The sequence below is a fragment of the Peromyscus leucopus genome, chromosome 9 (assembly GCF_004664715.2).
Source record: "Peromyscus leucopus breed LL Stock chromosome 9, UCI_PerLeu_2.1, whole genome shotgun sequence".
Taxonomy (NCBI): domain Eukaryota; kingdom Metazoa; phylum Chordata; class Mammalia; order Rodentia; family Cricetidae; genus Peromyscus; species Peromyscus leucopus.
The window spans coordinates 60059468-60074926 of NC_051070.1; positions in this window are offsets into that span (position 1 = coordinate 60059468).

Consider the following 15459-nt stretch of genomic DNA (forward strand, 5'->3'; position numbering starts at 1 on the left):
TTTGTTTGTTTGTTTTGTTTTGTTTTTTCAAGACAGGGTTTCTCTGTGTAGCTTTGCGCCTTTCCTGGATCTCGCTCTGTAGATTAGGCTTGCCTTGAACTCACAAAGATCCGCCTGCCTCTGCCTCCCGAGTGCTGGGATTAAAAGGGTGCGCCACCACCGCCCGGCTGAAAACCCTTGAATTCTTGTCCAAGGTTATGAAGTTCCAAACACCCGCCAGGCCATCAGTCCCATGTAGGAACCTCCTCCATCTCCCTGTGGAGTAAGCTAGCCAATAAAGAAATTGGCCTATTCTGTCTGACAGGTCATAGCATCGCCCCACCCCCACCCCAGGGTCTCCTTCAAGCACCTTCAGATCTCTTAGGTCTACCTTGTAATTTAGGAATGGCCCCATGACATCATGGTATTTCATAGCCAGGCTGTGACTATAAGAAAGTTATGGCTCTAGTAGATTCCAGGGCCCTGCTGGTAGGCTCCAAGTGAAGGAGGGGAGTGGAAGTGTGGTCACTGAACCCCAGTTGAGTGGAATGCCCAGGAACTCAGGAAACTTGTGGGAGAGGCAAGTCCAAGGCCAGCTGTCCCAGCTGCTGATAACAGGTGAAAACTAGCTAGGCAGTTTAGTTTTGGTAAAGAGCCTGAATAAAAAAAAGTCTTTCTTGGCTAAAAGCCAAAACGTCCTTGGGCATGTCCACAGCCTTGTACTTGCCAGAGGCGAGAGATTCTTGAAGTGTCTAAGCCAAAAATGTCTCTGGTTTTACCATGGCCAGAGGCTGGAGATGCCAAGAAGGGTCTCTCCATCTTTTTTCCCCCAAAGCAGTGCCCCTTTCTTGGAAGCCATACTGAGGATGGACATGACCCAAACTGCCGTGACCTCAACACCTGAAATGAGAACTGGATTGACCAGCTCATCCCCTCCCTTCTCCATCCACTAAAGCCCCATTAACTCCCAGGCAGCGAAGCTCAATGCAATTCCACTCCCTCCCACAGACCCCTCCACTGCCCAGGAGCTGGCCTTCTTCTCCCTCAGCTCCCTGCTTGTACCTACCCCCCTCTAAAGCTCACCTTCTGTGGTCCATGAATTTCATTTTTTAAAGTTGAGAGACAAGAACCCAAAGGCCTCTGGCTGGGGGGACCTTGCTGGAGCTGGAAAAGCTTCCATTGCTGTCAGAACGTTAAGGTATCCCCATGTTACTGCTGCCTGCTCACCCGGGTCTGTCCTGAGAACTGAGGATGCCAGACTGCAAGCCAGTGTTTTGATATGTCATCCTTCACGTGGGCACAAACGGGAGGCCACACAGACCATAGCAGGTCCTTCCTCTGTCGTGGTACTTCAGATGTGCCCAGGGCTGTGTGCGCGTTATCACAGGGTGTTAGTCGAGAAGTTGCTTTTGAAGCAAAACAATAACAAATAGTCAAATATGATATAAGCCTGTAATGCCAGCACTTGGAAAGTTGACAGGCTGGAGAGGGTCAAGTATTTAAGGTCAGTGTGAACTATACTGCACATTCAAAGCCAGCCTGAGCTGCATGAGATCCGGTCTCAAATGACCAATCCACAGGGCTGTGAATATAGTTCAGTTGGTAGAGTCCTTGACTAATTAATTTCTATGAGGTCCTGGGTTCCATCCCTAGCCCCAGATAAGCCTGGCATAGTGGCACACACTCTCCGAGGTGGAAGCAGAAAGGTCAGAAATTCAAGGCCACACAGCACCAGTTAAATGGTTCCGCAGGTAAAAGTGCTTCCTACACAGCCTGGTGACCTCAGTTTGACCCCTGCAACCTACAGTGGAAGGAGAGAACACATTCCAAAAAGTTGACCTCTGACCTCCACACTCGTGCCATAACACACACACACACTTTAATAATAATAATTTTAGAAGTTCAAAGCTCCATAGTGATTTGTGGCCAGCATGGGTTGCAAGAGACCATGTTTCAAACAAATAACCAAATACATAAGTGAATACTACCAGAGAGGAGTTTGGCCCTTCTTGGGAGGCTGTGGGGAGCTTCAGGGAGGAAGTTGTACCAGCGTATTTAATTCCCTTATTTCCCACATTGAATCTTCAGCCTTCTAAAGGATAAGCGTGTTCTCAAGAATGAAGTGGGCCTTCAAGGGGGAGTAGTTTCAGCTTCCCCGCCATGTCTGGGCTCAGGATTTGTTCTCTGAATGTTCAGAGGGATCTTGGCCTGAGTCTGTAAAAGTCTCTTCCTGCTGAACAGGTGGACAGAAAACTAGACACACACCCTGAAGAAATGCAAACACAGGTCCTCATATAAACATTACCAAACGTGCACAGCAGCATTGTTCACAGGAGCCTGGAGGTGGAGGACGCAGCTCGTGGTCATCAACTGATGCCTGGATAAACAGATGTCAGGTAATGGCAAAGCAGGGACTTACTCAACCCTGACAGAATGAAGTGCTACTACATGCACCATGGATAAACCTCCAAAGACTGCTAAGTGAGGGGAAGGACCACGTTTGTATCTTCCCACTTACAGCAAGTGTCCGGAGAAAGCCAGTATACAGATAGATTAGCAAGTGGACCAGTAGTGCCTCAGCCTTGGGAGAAGAAATCTGAGTCTGGAAAGGGACCCTAGTGCAATTATAAAAATTCTCTAAGACCCTGGTGAGGGCTGCACAACCTTGTGAAAGTGTTGAGAACTATAGACCCATACACTTCATTTTTTTTCAGTATTTTTGGGATTGTTTGTTTGTGTGTTGTTTCTGAGACAAGGCTCTCTATGTAGTGCTGGCTGTCCTGGTGCACTATGTAGACTTCAACTCACAGAGATCTGCCTGCTCCTGCCTCCCTACTGCTGAGATTAAAGGCGTGTGCCACCACACCCAATTGAACTGTGTGGTGCACACCTTTAGTGCCAACACCTGGAAGGCAGAGGCAGATGGATCTCTGTGAATTTGAAGCTAGCCTAATCTACATAGCAGGTTCCAGGCAGGCCACTGCTGCAAAGTGAGATCCTGTCTCAAAACAAAACAAAACAAACAAACAAACAAGGCTATTCCATAGATTGACAGTGGCATCTGATGGCTTTAGCTTTGGCCAGTTTTATCTCACAGGTATGAACTCTACAAGGTGACTCCTTATGATAAGAGGAATCTCAGCACTCAGGAGACTGAGGCAGGAGGATCTCAGACTTGGGGCCAGCATAATCCCAACAATAAAAATAGCTAGTTGTGGTGGCGCATGCTTGTAATCTCAGCACTGAGGAGCCTGAGGCAGAAATTCAAGGCCAAACTTGGTTACATAGTGAATTCAAAGCCAGCCTAGGCTATTATGAGACCCTGTCTCTATTAAAAGAAGAGATGGAGAAGAGGAAGAGAAAGCTCCAGAGGTGAGGCTATAGATCTTTGAAAGAACATCTGCCCAGTCTGTATGAGGCCCTGGGTTTAACCCCCAATACAACAAATAATAATAATCACAATAATGATAATTGTTTCTCTGCCTTTTAGCAAAGAGTGGGTGTAGTGATGACGATAATATTAATAATGATGAGGTGACAGCCACAAGACAAAAAAAAAAGGGGCAACAGCACAGGTGACAGGGAAAGACTGTCACCATCCCCCGAAAGACGACAACATTAACACCAGTGAAGTCCCAGGAAGTCACCACTCAGCAGTCACTGGTGTGAAACTGGGGCTCTTGCAGTCTCCTGTCTCTCTCCTCACATCATCTCGTCTGTCCTCCCTCATCCTGTAGATGTTTGGGCTTAGGCAAACAGACAACACACAACAGACAAACTGTTTCTTGTGTGTGACGGTCCATTTTACAACGTGGGGTAGATGTGTATCTTCATAATGCACAATTTGAAGTGCCCCCATCTGTCCCTTCTGCGCTGAAGAGAGACATCAAGGCCAGCCCTGAGACCTAGTGGGACCCAACTGCAAAATAAAAAGTAAAGTGAGGGATGGAAATACAGCTTAGTAGTGGAGAAGTCTCAGCCTGCCTGAGGTTCTGGGTTGATCCTCAGGACCACAAGAAAAGAGATGAACAAACTGTTGTGGGGTCTCCACCAGAGAAGACTGCTCAGACATGGGTTAAGCCAATAGAAAGTCTTTATGAACCAGCCGGTGACTACAGGGGGTGTTTGGAATCCCTTCTCAGGGTCCATGTCCTGGGTCAACATATTTCAGTTAAGAAGAACAGTTAGCCAGAAGCAGAACTACAGAAGCCAAAAGGCAAGGTTAGTACATTTAGAGACTTTCCCGGAACTATGGACTTTGATGGATTAGGTCTCTGTTTTCATTTTGGCAGGTGGCACTGTCTACATGCTGAGTTTTATGGCCTGCGTGGTACTTCCATCATGGAGTCAGTTGTGCTAAGGTCTGGGGGCCCGTTACACAAACATCCAAGCAAATAGCCTAGAAAAGTAGCACAGGGTCCCCCTGCTAAGAATTTATCTGTCCATTTGCTTGTGGGCCTTTTGTTCTCAGTGTCCTCTTCAGGGGCTCTGTGTTAGGACTGCTTCAAAGACTCACATTCCAACCAGACCTACGGATGTCACATCCCATTTTAGAAAAGGTCTGCGGGGTAAAGCAAGGCTGCCCCATTGAAAATATAGCTGTATCTGGATTCTCACAGGAAAGCATCCTGTGAGATGAAAAATGCTGAATACCAGGCTCCAAGTAGCCCCCATGGCCTTGGGTCAGTTTTCTCCACCAAGAGCTGGGTAACGCTTAGAGCCCCTGGCTGGCCTGGAGCTCACTATGTATACTGGACTGGCCTCGAACTTCCAGAGATCTGCCTACTTCTGACACCAAGCCCTACTCTTCACATTTCTTTTCTTTTTTTTTTTTTGTTTTGTTTTGTTTTGTTTTGTTTTCTTTTTTGAGACAGGGTTTCCCTGTGTAGCTTTGCGCCTTCCCTGGAACTCACTTGGTAGCCCAGGCTGGCCTCGAACTCACAGAGATCTGCCTGGCTCTGCCTCCCGAGTGCTGGGATTAAAGGCGTGCGCCACCACCGCCCGGCCACATTTCTTCCTTACTTCCTTTTATTTGCTGTTTGGCTGTTAGCTCATTCATGGTACAGGATGGCCTTGAACATTGGGCCCAGGGTTTCCTGAATACTAGGCAGCACTCTACAAACTGAGCTAGGCCAGGCTCATTTGTTTCTTGTGCTGTTGTGTGATACTTTGTGCTCTGACAAATAAAGCTTGCCTGGAGATCAGAGGGCAGAGCTAGCTGCGAGTTAACCATAGAGGCCAGGTGGTGGTGGCACACACCTTCAATCCCAGCACAATCGGGGGCGCGGGGGGGGGGGTAGAGACAGGAATATAAGGCAGGTGGAGATGGGATCTTGGGCTCATTCAGTCTGAGGATTCGTAGAGGTAAGAAGTCTCTGATGGCTGCCTCTCTGCTTCTCTGATCTCTCAGGTTACCACCCCCCAATATCTGACTCCTGGTTTTTATTAATAAGACTAATTAGGATCACACTTCGTTATACTGCATTGGTCCTCACGTGAGAACCAAAGCAATGGGTGTTCAGCCTGTAGACAGAACCACCTGCCAAAATGAAAACAGAGACCTAATCCATCAAAGTCCATAGTTCTGGGCAAGTCTCCAAGTGTTCTAATCTTGCCTTTTGGCTTCTGTAGTTCTGCCTCTGGCTAACTGTTCTTCTTAACTGAAATATGTCAACCCAGGACATGGTTTTTGTACTTAAAAGCTCTCCCTGAGAAATGTTCAGGACTACACTGGGATCCCGAACACCCCGCGTGGTCACCAGCTGACTCATGAAGACTTTCTATTGGCTTAACCCACGTCTGAGCAGTCTTCTCTGGTGGGTTCCCCACAACAAGGTTCCATATCACCAAGCTGAAACAAAGCTGTTGAACTGGCCTGAGACGTTTCTCAAAGGGCCAGTTTAATTGAACTGATAATGAAGTTGACCCTGCCTTAACCCCTCCACAGAAGGGTAACCTGAGCTAGCCAGCTCTCAACCTGCCATTGTTAACCTATTGTTCAGTTTGCCTGATCTGGCCTCACCAGGAGTCATCTTTTTTGGTTTCTGCTCAACTCATTGGAACACACTCCATTTTATGAAATGAAGTGCTGCCCGATTCTAAAGTACAGAATAAAGCCAGCTGAAGCATCCTCTACCTGTAATCTCAGAGCCAGAGGCTGAGGCAGGAAGATCAGAAGTTCAAGGCCTGCCTGGACTACAAAGAGACACCCTGACCCAAAACAAAACAGCAAAACAAAAGCAAAGACACCAAAAACCAAACCAAACCAAACCAACAAAAAACAATTCTAAGATTTTTAAGCTGTTCTCTCTCTCTTTCTTTCTTTTCTCTTTTTTTTTGTCCTTGGCACTCCTTTATCTCATCTCCTAACTCATTCACACCCACTTGTCAAAAACTCCAGATCTTGTATGAACCACCATCCCCATAACCTACACTCTGAAGACTATTCTGTACCACTCCCTCACACAGGGGCCTCCCTTCCCAGGATTCTCCAAACAGGGTGGGGTGGGGGGAATCTCACAACAACCAACCACCCAACAAAAAGCACGGAGCCAGAAAAACTGACTTTGAATCCTACTTCTGCAGTTTCTCCGCCCCCCCCCCCCCCATCCCCAGTGTCTGAACAGGGTGTGTAAGGAAAACCTACAGCTAGACACCTAAGGCCAGGCATGGGCCAGAACCCCATACGAAGCAGAGCAAAGCCAGGGCCCTGGGAATCCTGTTCAAATAAAACACTGAAGACAGGGCCTGGAGAGAGACTCTGCAGTTAAGAGCGCTTGCTGCTCTTGAAGAGGCCAGGAGTTCAGTTCCCAGCACTCGAGTCTGGTAGGTCACAACTGCCTGCAACTCCAGCTCCAGAGGATCTGACACCTCTTCTGGCCTCCGAGGGTACTCACTCATGTGTTGATACATACATGCAGACACATATAAACATATAAAGAATAATATAACTCTCTAAAGAACTGGGGAAAAAAACATTCAGGCACCAAATGTTGACTGAGATGGGAGCTGTGGGGCTCTTGCAGATTGTTGTTGGGACAGTCACTGTGTCTTACGACGCTTTGCATCCTTAGCTGGGGAGCTACTGGCTGATGATGGCGAGCCAACGTCAGGAGAGTCCCTTTGGGAGTGTGTGGCTGCTAGGAGATTTTCCAGGCCCCAGTAGCTAGAATAACCGCATTTGCACAGGATCAGCTTTAACTAAACTCCAAGCACTATCGACAAACAACAAAAAGAGAATATGAAGTGGGGAGGGAGGGAGTTGGTAGGTTCAGAGGAGAGTTGGAGGTCCTGAGGACAGATGGATAAAACCAAACTACACGGAATCCATGCTACACTTTCAAAGAATAAATACAAATGTTGTTTTTAAGAAGATGACATACACATATCTACTTCCCTCAGAGACACCACAATTTAATAATGAAAATTAGTCTTTCCTGAGAACTACAGTTTTTTTAAAAAAAGCAAAGAAATACTCTACCAATTAAATTTAAAACACACACACACACACACACACACACACACACACACACACACACACACACACACACTGACCGGGCTGGCAGAAAGCCTCAGTTGGTAAAAGCACTTGCCATCAAGCATATAACCTGAGTTCAATCCCAGGGACCCACATGGTGGAAAAGAACTGACTCGCGCAAGTTGTCCTCTGCCCTCCTTATGTACACACACACACACACACACGTCTGTGCTGAACACATATTGAACATTTCCATGTCAGTGTTCTGATAACAACGCAATATGACAAATACGTACATAGCATTACATCATTAGGTATAACAAGCAGTTCAGAGATGATTTAACACATAGGGAAGGAAGTATGTAGGCTCTATGAAAACACCACACAAGGGACTTTTGGAAGATTCATGTATCCTTGGGGAAGATGGTATCTTGGGACCAGTTTTCCATGAATACAAAGGGACATTATTTGGAAGAATTGCATAATAACGTATCAGAATAATGGTCTCATCTTACAAGCATGTGACACAAAAACATTCTAAAATAAAACCTGGGTAGGGATGCAGATCAGCTGATAGAGTTCTTGCTTAGCATGCATGAGACCCTGGCATTGACCCACAGGACCACATAAACAAGACGTGCTGGCATGTATGTAACCCTAGCATCTGGAAGATAAAGGCAGGAAGATCAGAGGATCGAGGCCATTTGGGGCTATATCATGAGTTCCAGGCCTAGATGAGATCCTGTTTCAAAAAAAAAAAAAAAATAACAATAATAATAAAATAAAATACTCATGGAAATCCTCCTGCCTCAGCCTTCCAAATGCTGGGGTCAAGAGCATGAACTAGTGTATTTGGCGTGTTTGTTTTTTACCACTATTGACACCCCCCATCCCCCCTCCTCACACACACTTTTTTCCCTCACTACAGGCTGGAGATTGAACTCAGGGTCAGCACGTGCTAGATAGAAGTGTTCCTACAAAAACTACTCTTGAGATGGGTAGGCTTTAATTTCTCTTTTCCCAAAAGCTTTACCCAGCCAGTTATCTAATAGTTACTCCCGCCCCTGCACTCCTGATGGACTAGCCTTCCAATTACACAGTGACAGGCACTTGTTAGGGGCCCGTGGCCCGTTTGTCATCCATACTATCACGATTACTAGTGTTTATCACACCCTCCATCTTGTTCCTCAGTACCCTATAAGATGTCTGAGAGCAGGGCCCCGCCTCCTCAGCACCTCCTCTCAGGGTGTGGCTCTAATTTCTGTGACCATGCTGGAGCCCTGCCATTTGTAGATAAGTGATAGCCACACAGAGTGGCTCGGCTCCCATCAGCTAAATGTGGTTAGGCCCAGTACCTTTCCTCGTACTGGGACACGGCACCTTCCTGTCTCCATTTGCTCACGAGAGGCTGTATTACTGCCTTATAAATGTGCTTGCTCTTCATAGTGTCCTTTGAATGAGCTGCAATGCTTTCTGATTTTTATATTAATAATTTTGGGGGAGGGTGAGACAGGGTCCCATGTAGTCCAGGCTGTTCTTAGATTCACTGTAGGGCTTTCAAAGGATGATTTGAACTCCTGATTACACATATACACTGCCATGCATGGCTTTAAAAAATTCTACTTTTGAGACAGTTATCTAGACTAGTCTTGAACTTCTGGACTCAAGCAATCCTCCTGCTTCAGCTTTCTCAGTACTGGGACTATAGGCAAAGGCCAGCATGCCTATCTTACACATTGATAAATTAAAACATTTCATACTTGTATATGAGAAACAAGATTTTTTTTTGACAGATTCTCAATATTCAACCTAGGATGGTCTGAAACTTGTCATGTACCATAGGTCAGCCAGAAACTCATGGCAGCCTTCCCACCTCAGCCTCTCAAGTGGTGGGATTATAGACCTGAACTGCTGTGCGTGGCAATGTCTTTTTTTTAAGATCGGTTGATTCCCTGCTCCCCCATTTCCCTCCTCCCCTATAGGGCTGAGGATTGAACTCAGGCCTCTGCATGACAGGCATGTGTGCTACAAAGAAGGTGTGTTGTGGAATATTAGCTGAAGATGTGTTACATTCATTTATGCTGTGGAACATTTGTTTTAATGATGCAAAGATATGGTGCATTCTTTTATGCTGCTTTTGTTTAATTCTGTGAAGCTGTGTTACTTTGCCTGCCTAAAACACCTGATGGTCTAATAAAGAGCTGAATGGCCAATAGCAAGGCAGGAGAGGGGTAGGTGGGGCTGCCAGGTAGAGAGAATGAATAGCAGAAAGAGAGAAGAGAGGGAATGAAAAAAGGAGAAGAGGAGGATGCCAGGGGCCAACCACTCAGCCACCCAGCCAGCCACAGAGTAAGAAGGAAAGAAAAAATACACAGGCATAGAAAAAGGTAAAAGCCCAGAGGCAAAAGGTAAATGGGATAATTTAAGAAAGGCTGACTCAAAATAAGCCAAGCTAAGGCTGGGCATTTATAAGCAATGAGTTTTTTGTATTTATTTGGGAGCTGAATGGCGGGGGCCCCAAAAAAAGAAAAACAAAAAAAAACTACAGTGGTGTCTCTATGAACACCTTGCTTTACTCTGTGAAAGATTATATTTGAACACCCCATCCAGACTCACCTGTAATATTTAACTAATTTGAGTATTTATCTATCTATCTATCTATCTATTTATTTATTTATTCATTTATTTATTTTGGTTTTTCGAGACAGGATTTCTCTGTGTAGCTTTGTGCCTTTCCTGGAACTCACTTGGTAGCCCAGGCTGGCCTCGAACTCACAGAGATCCGCCTGGCTCTGCCTCCCGAGTGCTAGGATTAAAGGCGTGCGCCACCACCGCCCTACTGAGTATTTATTTTTATTTTATGTCTATGAGTGTTTTGCCTGCATGTGTGTCTGTGCACCACATGCGCACAGTGCCAGAGGAGGCCAGAAGAGGAGGTCAGGCCGCCAGAACTGGAGTTACAGATGGTTTTGAGCTCTCATGTGGGCTTTGAGAATCAAACCATTGCTCTCTCCTGGGTGTGGTGTAGTGGTGTATGTATGAGAACCTTCACTTCCTGGGTACCTCCAGTAGGACAATAGGTACACAGTACCACACCCAGCCTGGTCTGCACAGGAAGTTCCAGGCTAGTCAGGACTACAGAGTGAGACTGTGTGTTAAACAAACGGGACAATAAGAAACAACACAGCTTTGGGTGACTCTTGGAGGCCTGCCGGCTTTTAGAAGTTCCTAGTCTGTAAGTGGAATTGTGTAGCACTGAAGTCACAAGGTTAGGCTTCTGCATGGACAGGAGGTCCCCAAGGCTGGTGGGCTGGAGTGCGATGGTCTATCCTGAATTGAACTAAGAGGAGACTGCTCAGGGGCTAGGCCCCCAGCCTTCTCCACTGAGAAGATAGGCTGTGTTGGTATATGGTGTGCATCTCAAAGTTTGCCCAGTCACAGAGTCACCCCCTGTGATCCAGAGTGTCCTCAAGCTGATGAATCCATCTCTGGGGAACTCTTTCCAGTGGCCATGAACTGACCCAATAAAGGATGCCCTAAGCACAGTATAACAGAATAAGGATCACGTTGTTTCAGGAAGGCTCGGGGGCTCTGGCTTTGTTCTTAGAGGATGGGCATGTCACTCCGGCTAGTCCATTACCCTGGATGACAGGTAATGGATCTTGGGGCTCACTAGCTCACAATCTGACTAAAACAGCAAGTTTCTGGGTCAGTGAAGAGATCCTGCCAAAGAAAGAGGGGAGGACATCCTAATGTCAACCTCTGGTCTCCATAGATCCCTTCCCTCCCCTTAGCACTGGGAAGCACACACACATGCATGCATGTGCATAACACACACTCTCATGCATGCATGCAGGCTGTGTTGTGTTTTGCTATCTCAGCAGCTCATCTGTTTTTTCTGCAAATTCGAGTCATTGGCATACTTCTCCTGGCTAGTCACAGCACAGGCAAACATGCACCCAGTATTCTTGGGGCTCTGGGGGAGTCTTCCTTCCACACTCAGGTACAGCACTTTGGGGGCAGTGTTTGGAAAGATGCTTCTCTGGGAGTGTGGTGGAGGCACATTTGCTCATCAGGGCTTGCAGAGGGTCATCTGGGCCCCCAAATGAACTGTGAAGCAAGCCTGACGACTGTATTAATCCACTCAGGCTATCACAGCAAGATTAGCATAAACTGCAGGGTAGAAACAACCCAATTCATTATGTCAAAGTTCAGAAGGCCGGAAGGCCGGAAGGCCCAGAGTCAGGTGCTGGTAGGAGCGGCTGCTTCCAAGGGAGACCTCTCCCCTTGGCTTGTGGGTGGGGCCTTTTCTACTTGTGGGTCCCTGAGGTGTCACAGCATCTGGACTGTTTCTCCCCGCTCCTTCCTTTGTGGTACTGGGGATTAAACACAGGGTTTTGTACAAGCTAAGCAGGCCCTCTACCCAGGCTGGCCTGGAGTTTGTTTTCCAGGCCAGATGGACGTTGAATTTGCTGTCTTCTTGCCTCTGGATCTGGAGGAGATCTGACATTAAAGACTAGAGCCACCAGTCCTAGCTTGAATTTCCTCTCTGTATTAAGATACCAGCCGGGGGGCTGGGGATGTAGCTCAGTCAGCAGGGTGCTTGCCTAACACACACAAAGCCCTGGTTCGATCCCCAAAGCCGCGTAAACTGAGCATGGTGGCTCACATCTGTAATCCAGCACCCAGGAGATAGATACAAGAGAATCAGAAGCTCAAGATCGTCCTTAGATAACCAAGGAGTTTGAGGCCAACCCGGGCTACGTGAGACACTGTCTCACAATAATAAAATAAACCAGAAGGACGCCTGTTGCATCAGATCGGAGCCCACTGGACCGACCTCATTTCGTTTTAACCACCTCTTCAGGGTCCCCATCTCCAGGTGAAGTCACATTCTGAGGTGCCGGGGGCCAGGCTTTGCCATCTGAATTTGAGAGGGGTCATAGCTGAATCTATAACACCAAACCAGAAAGGGTGGCTGCCCGAGACTTTGGAAAGCCCAGAGAGAAAACGGCATCAACGGTGCTCCTGGTTGCAAACATCTCACTACAGCAGGGAGGAGAACAAAGGGGGCAAAGGCCTGCTAGTCCTTCAACAAATAGTTACTGAGCATCCACCACGTGACATGCGCGCGCTACCCTGGGTACCGGCGCTCAGGAGAGAACTTGGCTGCAGCTCACACGTGATTAGGCCTTAGACATCAAAGCGAGTCTCCTGGAGGAAATCGGCAGCTGCCAGTGTCTTTCCTGCAGGCTCTGCAGGTGCTGCTGTGTTGTTCCTGGGTTTATCACTAGAGAGGATATGCGGGGTTTCTATAGCGAGGATGTCCTTTGGCTCCCTGTTTGACACTGATGTCTAAAGCTGACTTCACACTCCTACGACACACCCCGGTACATGGTGCCCGTGGCTCTTGTCAAGAGAGGGCTCAATAGTCCCTGTGAAGGGCGATGAGCATGTGTAACAAACGAGCCCGAGAGAGAGAGAGAGAGAGAGAGAGAGAGAGAGAGAGAGAGAGAGAGAGAGAGAGAGAGAGAGAGAGAGAGAGAGGCGGGCTAGGGTCTAAACTCAGGGCCATTTACACACAAGGCAAATGTTCTACCACTGAGATTGCTTGTACGTCTCTCCTCTCTCTGTTTCCGGTCTCTTTGTCTCTCTCTGTCTCTGCTGGAGTCAGGGCCTTGCATATACTAGTCAACTAACACTGACTAGCACTATAACGCTGACCTATACCCTTAGCTTCTTTTCTTTTCTTTTCTTTTCTTTTCTTTTCTTTTCTTTTCTTTTCTTTTCTCTTCTTTTCTTTTCTTTTCTTTTCTTCACTTTTTCTTTTGAGGCAGGGCTCACTAAGTTTCCTGGACTGCCTTGGACTTGTGATCCTTCGGCATTAACCTTTCTAGTAGCTGTGATGATAGGCCTGCTGAACCAATCCCTCCCTTCCTTCCCTCTCTTGCTCTCTTGCTTTCTCTGCTACAGATAAACCCTAGTGCCTCTCACACGCAGGGCAAGTGCTGTGCCTCTGAGCTGCACCCTTAACCTCACAACAGGTAATTGCTCGTTCACCTGAAGACCTGTGAGCCCGCAGATGCTCGGCTCTGCTATGTCCATGAGGGACTCAGGCTGCTTTCCCAGCTCTTGCCATACATCCATCTACAGGGTCTAAACCAGTAGCAGAGGGTGGGTAGGAAAGCATCCTGCCCTATCATCTGCTCTGGACTGCAGACGGAATCTACAAAGCTCCTGCTACGTTCCATTGTTGGAATCTGTTTGGATGTTACAGGGCAAGGGAACAAGGCTTCGATACAGGCTTAGGAAAAAAGGCGTGGCTTCCGGACCCCTAGCTGGCCTGTCCCTCAGGCTTATGATCCTGATCACATCACCTTCCGCTTGGACAAATTTATGAAATTCGGGCCTCTTAGGGAAGTTGTCAACTGTTTTCCCTTAATTTTTTTAAAGATTTATTTATTTATTTATTTATTTATTTTTATTTTATGTGTTTTACTTGCATGTATGTCTGTGTGCCATATGTATACGGTACCTGAAAAGGCCAGGGAAGGGTCTCAGGTCCCTTGGAACTGGAGTTACTGACAGTTGTGAGCTGCCATGTGGGTGCTAGGAATTGAACCCAGGTCCTCTGGAAGAGCAGTCAGTGCTCTTAACCTCTGAGCCACCCCCACCCCCCCTTTTTTTTTCTTTTCTTGAGACAGGGTCTCCTATAGGCCACAGTTGGGCAGGAATTCCTTATCTTTCTGCCTGTGACTCCCAATAACTGCAGTCACAAGAATGTGCCATGGTGATCAGTAGGATATGGTTGGTTGGTTTAGAGGAATTTTTGAGGTTCTGGGGATGGACAGAAAGACTCTGAGGATGCAGTCCAACACTCAAGCACCAAGTTAGAGCCTAGACCCAGGGACTGGATGCCCATAGAGCACTCAGTGCCTCTGCCTGGCACAGGCCAAGCACAGTGACCGTGACCTTCCTCCCTGTGTTTCCCGTTCTGGGAACGGAACTCGGTTTTGTGGTTGCAAGGCAAATGCTCTGTCACTGAGACATGTCCCCAGCTCCTCCCAGAGACTTGAAACCAGTTCTAGATGACTAGAGCCCACTGTACATGCTGTCAGTGGTCTCTGTTCTGTATTCTCCAGGGATAGAGCTGGGTTTGTTTGACTTTCCTTCTTCTTTTCTTCCTTCCTTCCTTCCTTCCTTCCTTCCTTCCTTCCTTCCTTCCTTCCTTTCTTTCTTGGGTCTCATAGCTGAGGCTAGTCTTGAACTCCTGATCTCACTGCCTCCACCCCCGAGTGCTGGGATTATAGGTGTATACTATAGTGTCTGACTTACAGTATACAGGTCCCTCCTTTCTTCTCTCCCATCTCTTCTTCCTTCCCTCCCTGCTTTTCTCCTTTCCTTCTTTCCTTCTTCTTTCTTTTAAAGACAGGGTCATATGAAGCCCAGGCTGGCCTTGAACATGATATCCTCCTGTTGTAGCTTGCAAGTGCTGAGGCATGCATACTCAGCTTTTTAGAATGTTTCCATCGGTGGTGAGTTGAATCTGCAGGTTGGAGCCTGTGGATACTGAGGGCTGCCCATCCTGAAAGCTCCTCAAGAGAATGCTTACATTCAGGCGACTCCTTGATGTTTACAACACATTGTCATCTTCATAATCAGTTTAATTTGCGCTCCTTAGCATCCCCGGGAGGTAGGTACTTTACAGATGAGAAAACCCGAAGAGAGAGGTTGCCAGTCACGAGGCTCTTAGCAGCCAGGGCTGCTGATTCAGCCTGGCTCTTCTGTCTTCTGCTGAGGTCACAGTCAGCACCTTACCATGATGTGCTCTTTGGACACTCTCCAAGGCCTCGGAGAAGCTGGCAGGGAAGTTTTGAGTTACAGGAACTGAGCTGGTTTCTTTGGTCCTCTAGCTGGAGCTCATATAGAATGTTCCAGAGTGTTTTTGTCCTGGGTTGTAATTTCCCTTTGGGACAGATCTATTGACTTAGCTCTCTGAAAAA